Source organism: Pelodiscus sinensis, chromosome 19 (assembly GCF_052426305.1).
Source record: "Pelodiscus sinensis isolate ZL-2025 chromosome 19, ASM5242630v1, whole genome shotgun sequence".
NCBI lineage: Eukaryota > Metazoa > Chordata > Testudines > Trionychidae > Pelodiscus > Pelodiscus sinensis.
Window position 1 is genome coordinate 19,565,270 of NC_143070.1, and position 8,358 is coordinate 19,573,627.

The window sequence follows — 8,358 nt, forward strand, 5'->3', positions numbered from 1 at the left end:
GCAGCCCCTGATAGTGGCAGAGTAGGGTTCTCCACAGCTGTCCTGGCCTGCAGATATCACTCCTGAAGCTTCCATTGATCAATAACAGGGAATGATGGCCAGTAGAAGCTATGGGCTCAGTGGATGAGGGGCAGCACATGGCACCATGGAACCATTGCTGTCCATGCCAGCTGCTTTCAGGAGTAGTGCAGAGCCAGGGCAAGAGTAAGCCTATCTTAACCCCACTGTTCCAACACCCAGAAGCTGTGTTGAGTTAAACAGTGCTTGAGTTAAGATGCTGGTTCCTGCATCTCTGTCCCTGTCCTGAGCCTCCTCCTACACTCAATCTCTTGCCCCAGACGTGAGTCCGCCTGCAGCCAAACTCCTTCCCAGACTGTGCATCCTGAAACCCCTCCTGGACCCCCATCTCCCAACCTAGGCTAAGCCCAGAGCCCCTTCCGCACTCCAAACCCCTTGACCCAAGACCAGAGCCTGCACCCCAACCCTCTACCCCAGCCAGATGAAAGTGAGTGAGGATAGGGGCGGAAAAGGGAGGGAGCGATCAGGGTGAGGTCTCGGAGAAGGAGTGGAGCAAGGCAGGGATCTCAAAGAAGGGGCGGATGGGCAAGGCTATTTGGTAAACCTAAAAAACAACAAATGGTCTGGTAGCACTTTATAGACTATCATGAGATTTCGTGAGCACAGCCCACTTCTTCAGATGACCAGAGTTTTTGGTATTTGGGTATGAGGTAGCTCTCACATTGCACTTAAATTGAAAAAGCAGTCTTGTGGTTAAAAAGGTTGGAGACCACTGCATTAACCTATACGCTTTTGGTTAATCAATTAACTGATAATAGACTAGACTATTACATCCCTAGAGCTAACTCTGGTGCTCTCCTCTGAGCCCACTCTGGCAAGGAGGGAGGACACCCCCCTCTGCTGGTACCTGGAATCACATTTCCCTGGGGCAGAACATGGGCAGGGCCATGCCCCACAGGGAGAGATGCAGGAGCAGGGGGCTTGAAGAGGCAGGGTGGAGACAGCAAGAGAGGGAGGATGCAAAAGGTGATGGGCAGGCAGCGGAGGAAACAAGTCACCAGCTGCTGCCTAGCACCTGCTCCCATGGACTAGCCATTGCTACTGGAAGCGCAGTCAGTGCCGGATGGCAACAGCGCGGGGCCCCGCAGGGAAACGCCTCCCTGCTCAGTCCCTGGGCATGTACTGCCCGTCAGATCCCAGCCCTGGCAAGGACCCTGAGATGCCCCCGAAACACCCGCCCCCGCCCCACGGGACGTTTGCAAACACCGCGGACGGGTCGGCCCCGCGCAGCCGCGCCCCGCACACACCGGCCCGGAGCAGCACCAGCAGCTGGTCGCAAGTTCGCTGCTTAGGGCGCAGCCCCCGAGCTGAGCATGCGCAGTAGCCGCTGCTCTCACTCTGCGCGCAGGCGCGGACCGGGGCTGGAACTCGGCGAGCGGCTCTGGGTCCAGCGGCGGCTGCTGCTCAAGTGGCGGGAGCCGGTTCCGGCGGGGGCGGGGGCAGCCCCAGTCTCAGCGAAGGGCCGGAACCGGAGTCCTTGGTCCGCGCCGGCTCTTCCGGGTTTCCCGCGCGTTCCCGTTCGCGCCAGTGCTCAGACCCCGCCCGGCCGCCGCCTTTGGCCCCTGAACGGAGCCCGCAGCCGCGTCCGGCGGGTCGGGGGCCCCCCCCCGCTTACTGCACACGCACCGCCCACCCTGCGGGGCGAATTCTCAGGGAGTTTCCGCTTCCGGTCCGTGTCGGGAGGGCGAGCGGAGCAGCAGAGCGAGGTGGATCGAGGGGGGGCCGGGCGGTCACGTCGCTGGGGGGGGGGGGGGTTTCCCTTGCTACCCAAATCTCTGGCTGCCGGAGGGGCCGCCCGCACCGGCGCCTGCTTCCCCCCCGAGGGAGGGGCTGGCTGCTCCCAGCCCTGGTCTCGTGACTGTCTGAGGAGTAAATGCTGCCGGGATACTCGAGACACTAATCACCTGGTCGCTGCCCCCCCCCCTTTGCTGCGGTCACAAGGGCAGGCTGAGCGTGACCCGGAGCGGGGGGGGGGGGGGAGTTGAGGTTTCGGGGGGGAGGGGGCAGCATCCATGTATCTGCCCTTGCACTGCTCACCTGGCACTTGCAGGGGAAGAGGGAGGGGAGCTACAAAACGGGTGGAGCCTGAGGCCAGGGCCTCTTTGAAACACCATGTGCAGCAATAACGCTGCCTGAAATCTTATTTGTTCCGTTTAAGGCCGGAGACTTTGCATATTTTGAGAGGTGATGGTGCTAGTCTGGCGATAAAGACTTAACTTTTGGAATCCTGCTGACATGGATTGTAGTCTGACTTGCCAGTGACCTATCTTCTCCCCCTCCCCCCCGTTGCATAAATTGCTGGTTTCGTCCCCTTGGAGGCTAGTCTGATTTACCCCAAGAAGAGAGTCACACTTTCAGGCTGGGTCCAACTCAAGTTTATTGGTTGCAACCAAGGTACGGCTAAGGAACTCAATGTTCAAAGCAGAGCCGACCCTGAGCGTTGGCTAAGCATCCTTTTTATACTTTCTTTAACTTTCTTATCTAACTTGGCACGTCTTGATTTGTTACCTTAGCTTCGTGTTGCCGCGTTATTGGTTAGCATATTTCAACTCTATTCCATTCAGTAACAACCACCAGTATAGCTTACTTAAGCAATAGCAATTAGCAAATTTCCCTAACTCAAGTAATACGTGTACTCCAGTCCTTGAGAAATGGGTCTAAACAGCTAGTTCCCCTTTTTACTACAGCTTCTAAAACATGCGCAATTAGCTAAATGATATGTGCTGTTTCAAGCTTAAGTAATGGAAGGGGGAAGAAGCACACATAGTCTTTACTATATTTTACTACACCCCCATTCCCTGCACCTGTGAAAAGTCAGATTGGTAACAAAGGGACAAAAATGCTCATTTTTGTGCCATTGTGAAAAGTGAACTCAAGAATTACTGAAAAAGAAATTTCAATCTAACAGTGCATCAGTGACTCCTACCCAGCCTGGTGTTTCCATAGCCGCAGAATCTGCCCCTTCCGTGCCTCCTGACGGGTGGGATGTGGAGGGACATGCCCAGCGAACAGGTCCCACAGGTATATGGGCACATGGTTTGGTGGGGCAGGAGAGAGAGGTTGTTGGTGCTTCCTGATGTTCACCCTTGGTGGGGCAGAGGGGTAGCTGAGAGCTGGATATGAACTGGGGCACACAGAAGTGTGAGAGAGGACTGCAGAGTATGTGGGGGAATGATTTGAACACAGGATAAGGAGGGGCCCTGACATGAATGGCGCAGAGATGGAGTTCTGGGTGGGGCAGTTGACTGAGGGTACCCAATAGAGGCCCTGGCATGGGCAATGGGTGAGCAAAGCGTTTGGGGTTTTTAATTTTTTTTTATCAGTGCTGGTACATCACGTATTGTGGAAGAAAACATTGTCCTCACTCTGAGTTTGTAAGCAACAAGTAGCCAGAGGCAGTTTTATTACGAGCTGCAGCAAGGGAAAAACTGGTTCGGACGGGGGGGAAGCCCCCCCCCCCCCTCCGAGGCAGATCTTCGAATACAAGCAATTATGAAGCAGTTTATATACTGTCTATTAAATATCATAACAATAACAATTAGTCTCCTTCCCATTACAAACACCAATGACTAACAGTTATTTAGTTCCACCCAGATGCTCCTTATCTCAAGGTCCCTACCAGAGTCAGCATTCTATCCTTATCTCCGTATGGAGGCGAGAGGCGAAGGCAGCGTCTAATTACAGATCTCGCGTTGTCAGGCCACAGACTTAGCCTGACTCTTGCTCTCTTGTTAACAAGACCAAGATGACTGCACACAAATTCCCTTATTCCCTTTTCCTGCCTCCACAATCCCCCCTTTTGTGCCCACAGCACAACTATCCCTCCAAACCTTTACCTTCATTAAACATTACACAATTAGCACAAACACAAAAGCTATCTCTACCACCACATCCCTTACAACAACAATCAAATATGAAACTTTTAATAAGCAAAAGCAATATAATCATTAATATCCCCAATATAATTCTATGATGGGGCTGTTCTATAATTTTAGTAACATCATTCAACATATCATAATTAGTAACCAAATTAGGGAGGGCAGGTACATGCTGATAGTACCTGTCCATAAGCACAGAGTCCAGATCAAAGGGAGAAACCAAAACCACTCCCACAAGTTTCTCCTTGGCAATATACAATACTTTGCTTCTTTCACCAAGGTCAGTTCTTAATGTCCTTTTGTAGTCACAAATCTTTGGGCTTTGCTGGTGTCAGAGGAGTGAACTTTTCCTCTTTTTTTTTTCTTGAAACAGTCGTGGTTCAGCATCATGCAGGGGAGAGGTTACCAGCACATCACCCTGTAATATTTTGGTTCTTCTGGTGTCCAGCAGGTAGGAAAGCAGGACCAGAAGAGAGAGGCTTATCAGCAATCGGGGTAGGATCATTTCGAGATGGAGGGATCTTTTTGCAGCGAGAAGCATTGGCCAACAGTCAGTTCTTGGCACTTCACAGCAGTGTTGGTGGTTAGCAAAACTTGGTAAAGGTCTTTCTAGAGCAGTCTTTCACTGATGGACATATGAGTCTCTATTCTCTGAGCTAAAAGCCAGCTAGCTCCTTTGGAACCAAGGTTATTTCCTAGGAATAAAGCAAATTGTAAAAACAATCCAGCGTGGTTGTTTGGTTGTTTGGTACCAGCCTTATCAAAGTGAGGCTCTTTTGGAATGTGGTTGCCAGGGGAACCAGGGTCACAGTAACTGTTGAACTGTTTTATTTCCCAATCTGGCCTAATACTTTGAGTTTGTCAGTTCTCAGCAAGATACCATGGACTGCCTCAGTTTACTCCTATAGTTCCTTTCTCTTGACTTTGGGGTTCTCCTTAACCCACCAGGTTAAATACAATTTAAGGGGTTTTAATTTACTCTGGAAGTACGAGTACAGCACCAGCACTGTTATAAATGTTATAATCGAAACTTCCCACATAATTTGACACACACTATTCAACTCCATCTTTAAGATATTTCATCGCCTTACTGGCGCTGCCCATGATTATAGGTTTGACCTCTACTGCCTGGTTGAGTGCTGCAGAGGTAGGTGTTTGGCATGGTCCACGGTGTTTCCCTATCTGTGTGTACCTCAGACGGCCAGCCCCGACATATCTTTGGGCATTGGCCACCAACTCCTCGATCTTTGCCTGCAGGGCCGGTAAACCCTCCTCTAGGTACTTACTTCCGCCGTGCCACTCAGAATCTCATGTTAGGTTACTCATCACTGCCGAAGTGTGATAGAGCCGCATTCCATCAACGGTAAGGATCATCCGGCGAGGGGCTGTTATACACACAGACGGATATGTAGAGGGGCAGGATGGAGTGATCTGTCTGGGTTGTCAAACACCAGTAGGTACCGTTTATTTGGACCAGCTTGATGTTTTTGTTTCTCTGAGACAACCACATCAAACCTAGGCAGATTCGTCATGATGTTAAATGGGCAGGTACATAAAATTTCCTTATCAAAGTGGGTGCAACAATCCCTGGGTATAGGGAGGCTCCCACACCTTCAGAATAAGTGATGCCCTCGATCTATCTATATGCTCCTGCTTTGGTACAGGCAGGGAGGTTACCATTCTGATCTGATCTGAGTGAGGAATCCCCAGAGGGGCCAAAAACAAACTGTTATACTATGCCCTGTCCAGGTGGGCCTTTGGGTCATCATGGATTCTCTACTTCTCCACTCCCATGGGTAGGCACGGGGGAGATGGGGACTCACCACCCTAAGGGCTGGGTGGTCAAAGCTATCCTAGTCTTCAATACTGGCCTTCTAATACCTTTAATTTAGTTCCATTAATTAACAATCCAATTAATCTCTGGTCCAAATATATGGTTAGGTTTAGTGAAATGGACACAGAGCTGGACAGATCCTTCAAACTATTCAGGATCAATCGGTTGGCTTGGCTGGTGTCTAGGCCTTTACGGGTACTGGATATTACTGCATCTACCAGCCTGGATTCTCATACAATTTCTGGGCTATGACATAAGTGTTGCTGACAGAGTTTTCAGGCCCAAACCAATCTGCGATGGTATCCGCTAAGCCCCTTCATTGCCTAATCAGGCACTTGCCAATTTGATTAGCCAGTCTAGCACACAGCTGGTCTATACCAGTGTGGAACATCACCAAGGTAAGGACCAGTGACAGTTGTCCTAGTTCTGGGACAGGTCTGTTCAGGACATGATGCACAATTGGGAGGCTCTATTTTGTCCTTAAGAACCTGGTTAATAATATCCAAATGAGGGCAAGTTAGCAATGGCCATTGTTTAACAAATAACAGCCATGCCTAAGGGGTTACCTTTGTCTGGGCTTTAAGTGGTAAGCCCCAGTGGGAGTCAGTAGGTCCAACTTCAGTAGCCTAATGTTAGTGTTTAGCTTCTTTCCCACAATATTCCATACAAACTTTAACTCAGAGGACTGTGTATTCTTTGTCCTTGTAGTGTTCATGTTGTTACAATAAACAAAATAAATGTGAATGAGGGGTGGCCCAAGGCCATGAATTCCCCATTGCTATTAGTGTGTATTTGTTCTATGTATGTGACTTGAAGGAGGTTACATTGACTAGAGTCACTGTTTCTCTTATAGGACCAAGCATGGTTCACAGATGTTTAATTGTTAATAGGAACCCATGCAATTCCATAATTCTTGAGGCCTTTTAAGGCATCAGGCACCAACGAGTAGCAGGGCAAGTAGCTGTTATTGCAATGGTGAGGTTACTAGTTTCCTCATTGTTGTGGGCATCTTTACTTAAATATGCTGATGTCCCACTTGCCCGTGTTGTTACTTATAGATTTCTTATTATCTCTGGCCAAACCACTTTTATGGTTGGTGTGCAAATTTGCAGAAGCTAAATATTTCATTTGTGTAGCCATTAAAGCAAAACCAATCCGGTGGGGGAAGAGGGCTGGTAACCCACTCCCAGTCCTTCTGTTCACGTGCTGCACTCCTTGCTTCCTTCCAGTTCCTTTTTTGTTCACCTGTGGAGACATTGTTAACATTCTCCTAGCCTAAACAATTTCCAAACTATTATCCTTTCACTGAATTTTAAAGTTGCCAATTGATTGGGCCCAATTATTAATTTTGATGGTTTAAATTAATGCTTCTGCTTTTCTCAAATTATCCTTTCATTAAAACAATATCCTACACACAACAATATTTGCAATACGTATTACAATTAAGACACACAAGACAAACTTGGACAGAACACAGACTTATTGTGTCATGACACAGAACCATGATTTTTTGTCGTTGTTGTTTGTTGTTTTTCTTCAGCTGGCACCAGTGCTTTCTGATGATCTGAAAGACAAAAAAACATTTCTACCCCCGTCGGGGTGGTCCATTATAACTTAAAATACTGCCTAAGATCTGTTAGGGGAATCGGTTACAGCTAGTTCCTTACCACTTCCATGGGCGAGTGAGCTATAACTTTACGAGAACAAGGGCGCTTCATCGGTACTCGTGACCTTCCACTCCCTCGAATTACCTCTAGAGTTGCTAGCCCTCCCCAACAGTGGCATGCCTCAGTTTCCCTCTTGTACCACAGATTAGGCTTAATGTGTGAAGCTATAATGCTTCTCCTTAGCACAAGGTATTGGTTAGTTATTGTTCCAGCAAGCAAAAACTTTTCTTTTCCTGAAAAGAATCATATACAGTGTTACTTATTAAGACTATAGTAATAATAATATTGACATTAAATTTTGTTAAATGGGCGCTTATAAATATTTTGTTTGTATTTGGACAATTTACTTGAGGGGACAGGTGTTTTATATTCCTTTGAAATAGCCAGGCAGCCTGTATTCACATATAATGTTGGATTTGAACGCAAGCCAAAAGTGTTATCAACTCAGCCTTGAACAAAGACACAGTGAAGTTTCAGGGCTTGGATTCTTAAAACAAAGATTTGTTTTCTTAAAGAGTAAATTTAACCTTAAGGATTGAATGTATAGATTTCATTCTTTTATACAGTTAACCAGTTAAGTGTCAATAGAATTCCTTATTTTCCTTTTGCAGATTTAACAAAAGTGTCTGTAGTCAAATAATTAAATTTAATTATTTCTTTGCCTGGATTATTGAAAAAGGCTGCAAGAAACAAGGAGTCACTTTTTAAAACAGGTTTCCCTTCATATATTACAACAATCGCTTAATTCCTTCTTATGATCTGTCCTGATTCCTGCTAAATGACCCTTCCCAATGACACATATTTGTCCAGTATTAATTTGGTAAGGAGGATGAGCTTTCCCATTAGCCCCCACACCTCCTAATTCTTTTCTATAGGTAAATCCAAATGTGTATTATTGCAG

The 8,358-nt window shown here is 47.6% G+C and overlaps 1 long non-coding RNA gene across 1 annotated transcript; it reads left to right on the forward strand.

Annotated features, from left to right (window-relative positions):
- The first annotated feature begins 1,443 nt into the window (after positions 1-1,443).
- On the forward strand, positions 1,444-8,358 carry LOC149522250 (uncharacterized). Its single transcript, XR_016347387.1, has 3 exons — positions 1,444-1,784; positions 2,987-3,099; positions 4,330-8,358. It is a non-coding gene; the product is annotated as an uncharacterized LOC149522250 (long non-coding RNA).